The sequence below is a fragment of the Aedes albopictus genome, chromosome 3, assembly GCF_035046485.1.
Source record: "Aedes albopictus strain Foshan chromosome 3, AalbF5, whole genome shotgun sequence".
NCBI classification, from domain to species: Eukaryota; Metazoa; Arthropoda; class Insecta; order Diptera; family Culicidae; genus Aedes; species Aedes albopictus.
Genome location: NC_085138.1, coordinates 424,003,512 through 424,012,718, shown reverse-complemented (window position 1 = coordinate 424,012,718; position 9,207 = coordinate 424,003,512). Strand labels below are relative to the sequence as shown.

General features: G+C 35.1%; 1 long non-coding RNA gene across 1 annotated transcript; it reads left to right on the top strand.

Annotated features, from left to right (window-relative positions):
- The first annotated feature begins 6,944 nt into the window (after positions 1–6,944).
- LOC134289819 (uncharacterized) lies at positions 6,945–8,916 on the top strand. The gene is made up of 2 exons (XR_009998694.1): positions 6,945–8,477; positions 8,535–8,916. It is a non-coding gene; the product is annotated as an uncharacterized LOC134289819 (long non-coding RNA).
- Positions 8,917–9,207: the final 291 nt, after the last annotated feature.

The following is a 9,207-nucleotide window of genomic DNA, read 5'->3' as shown; positions in this document are numbered from 1 at the left end:
ACTGTTGCATCTCGTTAAGAATTTGAAAATTTCTCCAGGGATTCATCCAGAGATTCTTTCAAACATTCCCCAGGAATTCTCCTGGAACTTTTACAGAAGTTTCCCATGGAACTCCTCAAAGATTAATATTGAATGTGGACCGCGGGGTTCCTCAGAAAATCCTTTCGAAATTCCTCCTGGGACTCCTTAAGGGGTTTTATTCCGATCAAAAGAATGCATTATTATTTCACGATTTTTTCTGTAATTATCACGGAAAGGAAATCTTGCTGGAATTCCTTGTATGAGTTTTGTAAGAATTGTTTGAAATTTCTAGAAAATTCTCCAGGATTATCTTCAGGGTCACCGCCAGAAATTCATTTGAGGACTTTTCTAGGTTTTGATTAACATTCCAGAACATTCCAGTAGCAAAATAATAGGTTTTGATTAAATTTTCTGAAATGTTTACAGAAAGAAGATTCTCTTAGAATTTCTTAGCAGGAATTAATTAAGAATTCATCTAAAGATTCCTCTTAGTATCGATTCAAAACGCATATCTGTCCATGGATTTCTTTGAAAATTTCTCCAGGGATTCATTCAGAGATTCTATCAAAAATTACCCCAGGAATTCTCCTGGGACTTCTACAAAAGTTTCTCAAGGGATTAATATTAAATGTGGACCATGGGTTTCCTCAGAAATTCTTTTCGAAATTCCTCCTGGGATGCCTTAAGGGGTTTATAGCAAATTTCTTCAAGAATTGTTACATAAATTCATACTTGTATCCTTCAAAATTATTACCGAAATATTTCAAGAAGTTTTTCTATGGGATTTCTCCGAAATTTCTTCTAAGAATTTCTCCGGGGGTTAGGGCTTTCTCCAGGAAATCCTCCAAACGTTCCTACCAAAGATGCAATTCCAGGAGATTTTTTTTTTCACAAAGATTCGGCGATTCTTTCAGAAATTCCTCTAAGGTTTTCCTTTAGAATTCAGATTCTCAAGAACTTTTCAGGAATCAAAGCTTCTATTACTACTCCATTTTTCTCAGGGATTTTCTCGATCATTTATTTAGAATCTTCTTTAGAAATTCTTAAAAGATTCTTCTAGAAGTCCCTCTAGGGATTTCTCTGAAAGTTCATCAATGTATTTCTCCAGGTATTTCTCTGGCTTAATTCAGATCTTTTTTCCACAGATTCTCTCAATATTTGCTTCAACACTTACTTCAGAATCTATTCATTTGAATTTTTTAAGGAGTCGACAATTGTTCTATGAATACCTTCAGAGGGTTTTCAAGCCCAAGTTATTTCAAAGATTCCTTCAAAAATTCCTTTCTGTTATTTCCTCAGTCGTTCTTCAATTTTTTTAGCATTTTTTTACGGATTTTCTGGAAATCCCTCCAGAAATTTCTCAAGCATTTTGTCCTTGGAATTATTTCCAGCAGTCTATCCAGATTTTTTCAAAAAAAAAAAGTAAGAAGGTATCTTAAGGTGTTTCTTTAGCGGTTCTCCTAGGCATTCATGCAGGATTTGATCATGAGATAACTCCATAAATTGCTTTAAGAATTTTGATTCTGGAATTCCTTTCCAAGAATTTCATCTTCGAGTTTCAAAGGTAATCTCCAAGAGTTTATAGAAGGATTTCCTGAAACAATCATCCAGGGTTTTGATAGAAATTTATTCTAGGGATTCCTTAAAGAATCCTTTAGTATTTTTTGTGTTATTTTCTGAGAGAATTAATAAGAAGAAATAGTGTACAAATTTTGCAGGGATCTCTGTAGGAATTTCCACAGGAATCACCGATGAAATTTTTCAAAGATTTTTGGAGAAACATTGGAATAAATTTTCGAAGCAATCCACGTGGGATTTGTAAAAATTTTTTTTTTTTGAAAAACTCCTGAAAAATCCATGGAATTTTTAAAGAAATACTTTGTTGAAATTCCCCAAAAAAGCTCAAAATTTCCAAGAAATCTCTGGAGATAAAAATATTTTCTCAAGCGAATTTTATGAAGAATCTCAGCAGAAATTTATGAAGAAAACCCTGAAAAAATTTACGAAGAAATCTTCAGTAGAATGCCTGTAGAAATCCTATGAAGCACTTTTGACTGACTCTCTGGAAAGATATCGGAGGAAATCCCAGAAAAATTCTTGAAAGAATACTAGCAAGATTTCTTAAGAGCTTCTCGGGGAACCTATGGTAGAATTCCTACAAAAAAATTAGGGATCTGTAGAAAAATTCATGGATAAATCCTTTAATAACATTCTTGCAGGATTTTCTGGAAGTATTAATGGAGAAATCTGTGTACGAATTTCTTAAAAAACAACATGCGGGAATCCTGGAGAAACGCATAGATAAAAGACAGCAAAGATCCCTAGAAAAAAACTCTTGAGGCATTTCTAAAGGAATTTCTTGAAATTATTTGGACATATTTTAGAATAAATTTCTTTAAAAATCCGTCGAGAAATTATTATTATTATAATTTTTAGAGCAAATGCTGGATGAATTTCATTATTTGAAGGAATTCGAAAAAAAACTATTGAAAATGTTGAAGGAACTCTTGGAGAAATCGTCAATGCAAGAATTTTAAAGTTATTCATGGTGAAGATTCAAAGAAAAGTTGCAGAATTTTCTGGAAAAAATATCAGGGAATATCTGAAGGAAGCCCTGGATTTTATTTATAAATCCCTGAAAAAAAATCGAAAAAAAATCCGAAGGAGCTTTTAAAACTACTCTCGATAGATTGTAAAGCCGAATTACTGGAGTGATTACTGAAGGATTCCATGGATTAATTTTGGAAGAAATTCATAGAAGATTTTCTTGGACTTGGAAACCACGGACCAATTTTTGAAGGAATCTGCAGTGAAACTTTGAAAAGAATCTCTGGAAGAATTATTAAAAGAATCTTTGTATGAATCTCTGAAGTCTGTGGAAACTTTTTAGCGGAAACTTTTCAAGCGATCTTTGTAAAAATTTCTGGTAGAACCTTTGATTTTATTAAAGAATCGCCGAAGGCATTTTTGAAAGAGTCCGTGGATGATTTTTTTAAGAAAGACCATGAAAGATTTTCGAGAGGAAATTATGATGAAAACTCTGGAGAGTTCTCTAACGAAAATTACGAACGAAATTCCGAACCCATCTATTGAAAATGTTCTAAGAAACTTTCACAAGAAACCCGAGGAAGTATTTAAGAAAAAAAAAAACCTGGAGAATGTTCATTCCCCAAAAATATTTTGGAAGATTTTGTGAAGGATAAGCTGGAGGAATTTCTGAGGAATACTTGGGATTTTTTCTGAAATTTCACAAGGAGTTCCTTCGGAAATTTAGAGATTCGCGACAAGCACTTAATAGAGCGTGATTACCGGTTGTGCTGATTTGCTGAATGATCTTTCTGTACGAGTAGTATAAAATAAAAGTAAGTGAACCCAAAATTTTCAACTTTATTACGACGGTCTTCGAAGAAAACTTCGAGAGATTGTTTCACAAATGATCTCAAATTTCCTCTGGATTTTTATTCAGAAATTTCGTTAGGGATTCCATGCAGAACCTATTCCCTCGCGGATTTTTTTTTCAAAAAAAAAATCTTTCATGGATTCATTCGGAAATTTGCTACAGGGATTTGTTTAGAAATTCCTCATATTCTACAAATTCCACAAAGATTTCTTTTAAAGCATTTTGCATGATTTATTCTTAAATTCCGCCATTTTTTCAAAAAAAAAATTCATGAATTTGAGCAGAACTTCCTCCAGGGATTCTTTCAAAAATTCGTTCAGAGAATCCTTTGGATTTTTTTTAGACATTTATACAGAAATTTCTCCAGAGATTTCTTTATAAATACTTCCAGCGATGCCTTCAGAAACTATTCCAGAGTTTGAAAAAAAAAACGAAAGTTCTTCAAAAACTTTAAAATGTGTAATTCTCTCAAGCATTTCACCAGAAATCCCCATAGCAACTTCCAATTTCTCCACAAATTCCACTGGGGATTCTTTCAGAAGTTTCACAAAAAAATATGTATGAAAGTTGTGTAATATTTCTGCAAAAATTATCCAGAAATTTTTTTAAGAAAATCCTTCAGAGAATTACCCTTTTTTTTGGAACTTTTCTAGATTTTTTCTTACTTTCTTAAGCATTGCTCCAGATTTTTTTTTTTTTAATTTGAATATTTGAATTTCTTTCAAAAAATCTACATGGTATTTCTTCAAAAATTTCTCCAAACTCTGTGAGATCCATTCGGGGATTTTCTGAAAGGATTCCTATGGAAGCTGCCCTAGGGATTCCTTCACAATACAATTGTAATTCATTTTAAAGGTTTTAATAAGGTTATTATAAAAAAAAATAAAAAGATACTTAAAAGTTTTGCAATCATTCGTTGGATACTGAAAAATTATATTTGATTATATGATTATATACAGGGGGTGTCCAAAATATTTGGGACAGGCAACTTTTTTAAATTCTCAAATTTTGACCGTTTGTCAACCTATTATACGTGCATCATTGATACAAGTTCGAGCTTGATTGGTTAATCTTTCACGAAGCTAAAACCTTTCTCGTAAAACACTACTTTTTTGAACTGTCATATCTCGAAAACCAGTGAATTGAATTGAATGAAATGGTTAACGTTTATAAACAATGTACTGATACAGTCGAACCTCCATGAGTCGATGTTCCTTGACTCGATATCGACTCATGGAGGTAAATTTTTCCATACTGAAAAATAATTTCTGGGTTACTATGATGGTCTCCCCAAAAAGCGTCCCAAAGGATTTCTGTTCCACTACTCTATATTTCCTTGAGTCGATGGTCCCTTCAATATCGACTCATGGAGGTTTTACTGTACATGATACGACGTTAAGTAATGTAATATTTACTCAGAGGAAAATAAGCCAAATTTACAATACCACACAAAAATACTAAATGTGTTCTCTGTTAGGCCCTAACATATCTTATCATAGATATCTTGAGAACAAAAAGAGGAAATCTGTGGATACAAAAACTATTTAATGACATTGATGTAAAAAAGACTACCTTTTTTCGAGAATGATCCGAAAAGTGTCAATGCATCATAACTTTTTCCAACGTTCAAAAAGTACCTGTGTGTTAGAAGCTTTACAAGCCTGAATATATTGTTAAACATTCAAAATTTCATTAAATTTGGTGCACTGGTTTCTGAGATATGCCAGTTCAAAAGTTAGTTGTCTAAAAAATAGTCTTTCACGAGAACGGTTCAAGCTACGCGAAAGATTAACCAATCGAGCTTAAACTTTTATCAATGTTGCATATATGAGAATTTTATGCACTTTTTGAAAAGTTACAGCATGTTGAACTTTTTTGTGAGAGAGAGAAAAAGCTGCCTTTTCCAAACATTTTGGCCAACATTTTGGTAAATCCAATAGAATAAAAGTGCTGAATAAGCATTTTTTCCATCCTTAAGAAACATCTATTTAATTTGAATAAGTTCTACTCGAATCGAACTTTATTGTTCTACATCTCCAGAACCATAGTATATTTTACACTGAACTTCGGAAAATTGTTAGCCACATGTCCCGCTTAGAATAAGTCACCTGAGGCCACCTGATGTGCCATAGCAGGTCGTTCAAGTGAGTAATTGAAAGCGTAATTCGACTTTGCTTCATAGCCCTTTTACTCGAAACTCGTTTTCAAGGATGATTGAACTGAAAGCTACCGCTAATGATGATCAGCTTCACCTCGCCTAAGCCTAATGCAATCATTACTAGTATTGTTTTAAGCTTTTGCAATCATCCGTCCTGTCTCACTCGCTGCATTTGTATGTAGATGGACTGCAATCCATTACCCAAACCCAAATCCCGGTTTTACTGATGCTTCCCCCACGAGCGTTTTGAATACCTACTCCTCACTCTCGCCAAAAATTGAATCTTTTGCCTACTTATGCGCGCGCGAGCGAGCCGTTCGTTTTCAATTTCAGCGCCTGATGATACCGAAATAATAACCAAAAATTAATCAGTGCTGCGTGTGCTCCGGTTACTCTCTGCGCCTGGCTAATCTCGTAAATTTTACGGTTTTTTTTTTGGCAGGCTCTAATGGAAATTCGTTCGCTAACTGTGCCGAAGATCCATGCCAAAACTTTCTTTTGTCGGTCCATTCTTCCCGGTGCTGCTGCTGGGAGATGGGATGGACTTTCTCCAAAGCTTGTTCTATATCATCGAAGCATCACCGTCTAAGAAGAGCCTCTGTTGTTTTGGTATTGTGCTATCGTTAATTTTTCAATATTCGTCCGAGTACGCGTGAAGTGTAGAGTGACTCGACAGAAACAGTCGCACCTATCTAACCACGCGTGCGGCAAACCTCGAACGAGAAAAAAAAACGCTACTTTGTCTATTTTTACGGTGTAGGGCAGAGTGCTCCAATACGGACTTTTTAAGCTCTTCATTTTCTCCACTGGTAAGTTTTGAAGCATCATCTCCTATAGATTCAGTTGAAGGTGTTGTTTGTAGGAGCGCGTGCCGCCCGCCGCAATTTCACCTAAACACATTATTCTTTCACAGCACTGTTTAGTAAACTTTGGAGCAGAAGAACGAACGCGAGAGTTCTTTGCTCGAGGAATTTAAATGGACTCGTGGGAAAGCACTTGATCGTTTTATGAGGGTGCATCGTTGCTTATTAGGTTGGGTGTGTCTTATCGGGTTCACCTATTTTTACACTGTACATACCAAACCGAAGCGCAGTTTGTGTTATCAACTTGCACCGATTGGACAGTAATCTACTGCGGTCGGAAGCCGTTGCACGCGATGGGTTGATCCGATTGCACTGATATGTATGTTTTCACCGGAACGAATCGATTAGGTATCTAATTTTGAAGGAGATAATTTATACATGGTGTTGCATTTTCGTTTTGAATTTTATTTCCAGACGTTCCATAGGAGTTCCAGTGACCCATCTCATGGATTGAAGGTAATGGTCTATGAAAAAAAAAAAATGAAATTTCAGACGCAGTATTTCATCTCAAGAGTATACAAACCTATATAAAGGCAAAGAACGGTGTAACATTTTAGGCATACATACATCTTCCTCTTTGGAAAATTCTGTCGGTTTCGCATGTACTACACGGCGTGTGTATGGGAAAAGTTTATGACAAAAAAATAGGCATCGTCAAACTTTTCGCTATTCAAAAATAGAGGCTTTCAGCTTTCATTTGCAGGGTCCCTCAAAAAAATCCACCGAGGGATACCGAACAACTTTTTCAGAATACTGTTTTTCCCCATACAAAATGCACGGTTCCAAATTAATCCCTATTTCTACTTAAGAAACATACCCAATTTTTGTATGAAAAAGTTCCCCCGATGGAATATTTCGATGTTGGGCTTGAATGAAAGCTGGTAGCGTCAACTTTCACGTAGCGTAAAAATTAGCGATGCCCATTTTTTGTAATAAATTTGTTCTACCAGACACACCGTGACTAGTATGTACTCTGTTTGAACTGTTCCCAGCTAAAATGTGTCACCCTAACTCTAAAGGATTTATGGTTACTTCTGAACGTCCTCATGCTCTTTCAGAGCTCTCGTCTAGCGAGCAATGGTTGTGAGTTCAAATCTCTCCTGAGCTGCTGATTTTTGTCTTATTTCACATTTATCCTGCTGTACATGTGTACATTGAGTTACTTAGAAATCATAATTGACCACACGGATTGGTATTCCAAAACTTTGCCCTTTGAGTACCTCTTTTCGAGAATGAAAAAAAATCAACTAGGTTTTAAAATGGTTTCAATGCTACTCTTAATGCGGTTTGCAAAACCTCTCCGAGAGTGATTCACTTAGCCGGAAGATGCTCTTAAAGAGATCATCAAGAGGTTTTGATGCATAAATCAGTTTTTTTCATATGTTTTATGAAATAGGTCATGAAGATCTCTTATAGAGCCGAACAAAACGTAAAATGTTACTTGGGTTAATTAAGGTCAATCCTGCGTAACAGTTTTGTTGGGTATGAGTGCCTTAAGTAATCTCACGTTCTCAAATTCATCCTGTTCGAAAACAGGCGATTACGGCATCGTTCTTTTTGTTTTCATGCGTGCTTACTTCTAACAAAAAAACCCGGATTTATCCACCTAGTGGTGATAGTGCCTTTCTCGTCAAATATGTACTCCTGATCTTTCTGTCGACCTAAGTCGTAGTCCTGAATCCTGTGAATACTTTATTTATAAAAGCCAGAATTTTATCCAAGCCATCATCGAGTTAGGAAACTTATTGATTGCACATATTCCGACGTTATGTTCAATGTACAGGCAGTGTTGGCGAGGCTATCGCCGCCACCGCACCTTATTCCTAATCTACCTTGAACACCGAACACTATCGCACACTCACTACGACAGGTAACAACAATGACTGTCAAATGTAGGTAGAAAGAGGATTAAAACAAAACAAACAACTTAGCTTAACTCCCAAAAGTGATCAGTGGTGTAACAATTATTGATATAGTGCTTACAGCTATTGGTTCTAATCATAAATTTAGGTTCTAATTCTTAACGTCTGGCTAGGTAAAAGTATGATTATTTAAATTAACTTAAATCTAATTGAATTGTCCTTAAATCTAGCTAGAAAATGGTGTGCTATGAAAGCTTATCCTATCTGCATAGTTCGAACTAATTTCAACAACTAAAACTAATTTGGTAAGAAGACATGCAATGAAATTTCTTTACAATAGCTATCTTATTTTCTAATCTAAACTATTGAATTATACAGTCACGGAATTGCTGACTTGACAGACATCGAAGTGTACGATCCGACTATAGGGGACTAAACGTAAGTCGACAGATAACATACATTGTACAGACAGAAATCATGCATGGACACACAAGACACTCAAATGCTTAAAAAACATACTATCAATGTGAATTTAAAGACTAAAACTAACTTAACATATATATACAATTGCTATTTCTCAGGAATATTATAATCTACCGTTTACTACACCGAGACTCCTGTGTTTTTATTGACGGTGATTATAATCGCGGAAAACAATCCCTTCAGTACCAGCGCAGTTGGCCCCATAGCCAACAGGCAGAGCTGGAAAATATCAGACCTCTTAGTTGACTGCTTCACCACTATTACTATTACTGAAGGCTGATCAATACCAAGACGATAATAATAAGTTGAAATGTAACTTTTTTCACAATTAAAAATCACTTTACAGTCTTCTATACATTTTTATCCTGCAAACTTTAGGCTATATTGTATTATCATTGGTTACTAGATTCAAAAAATTTG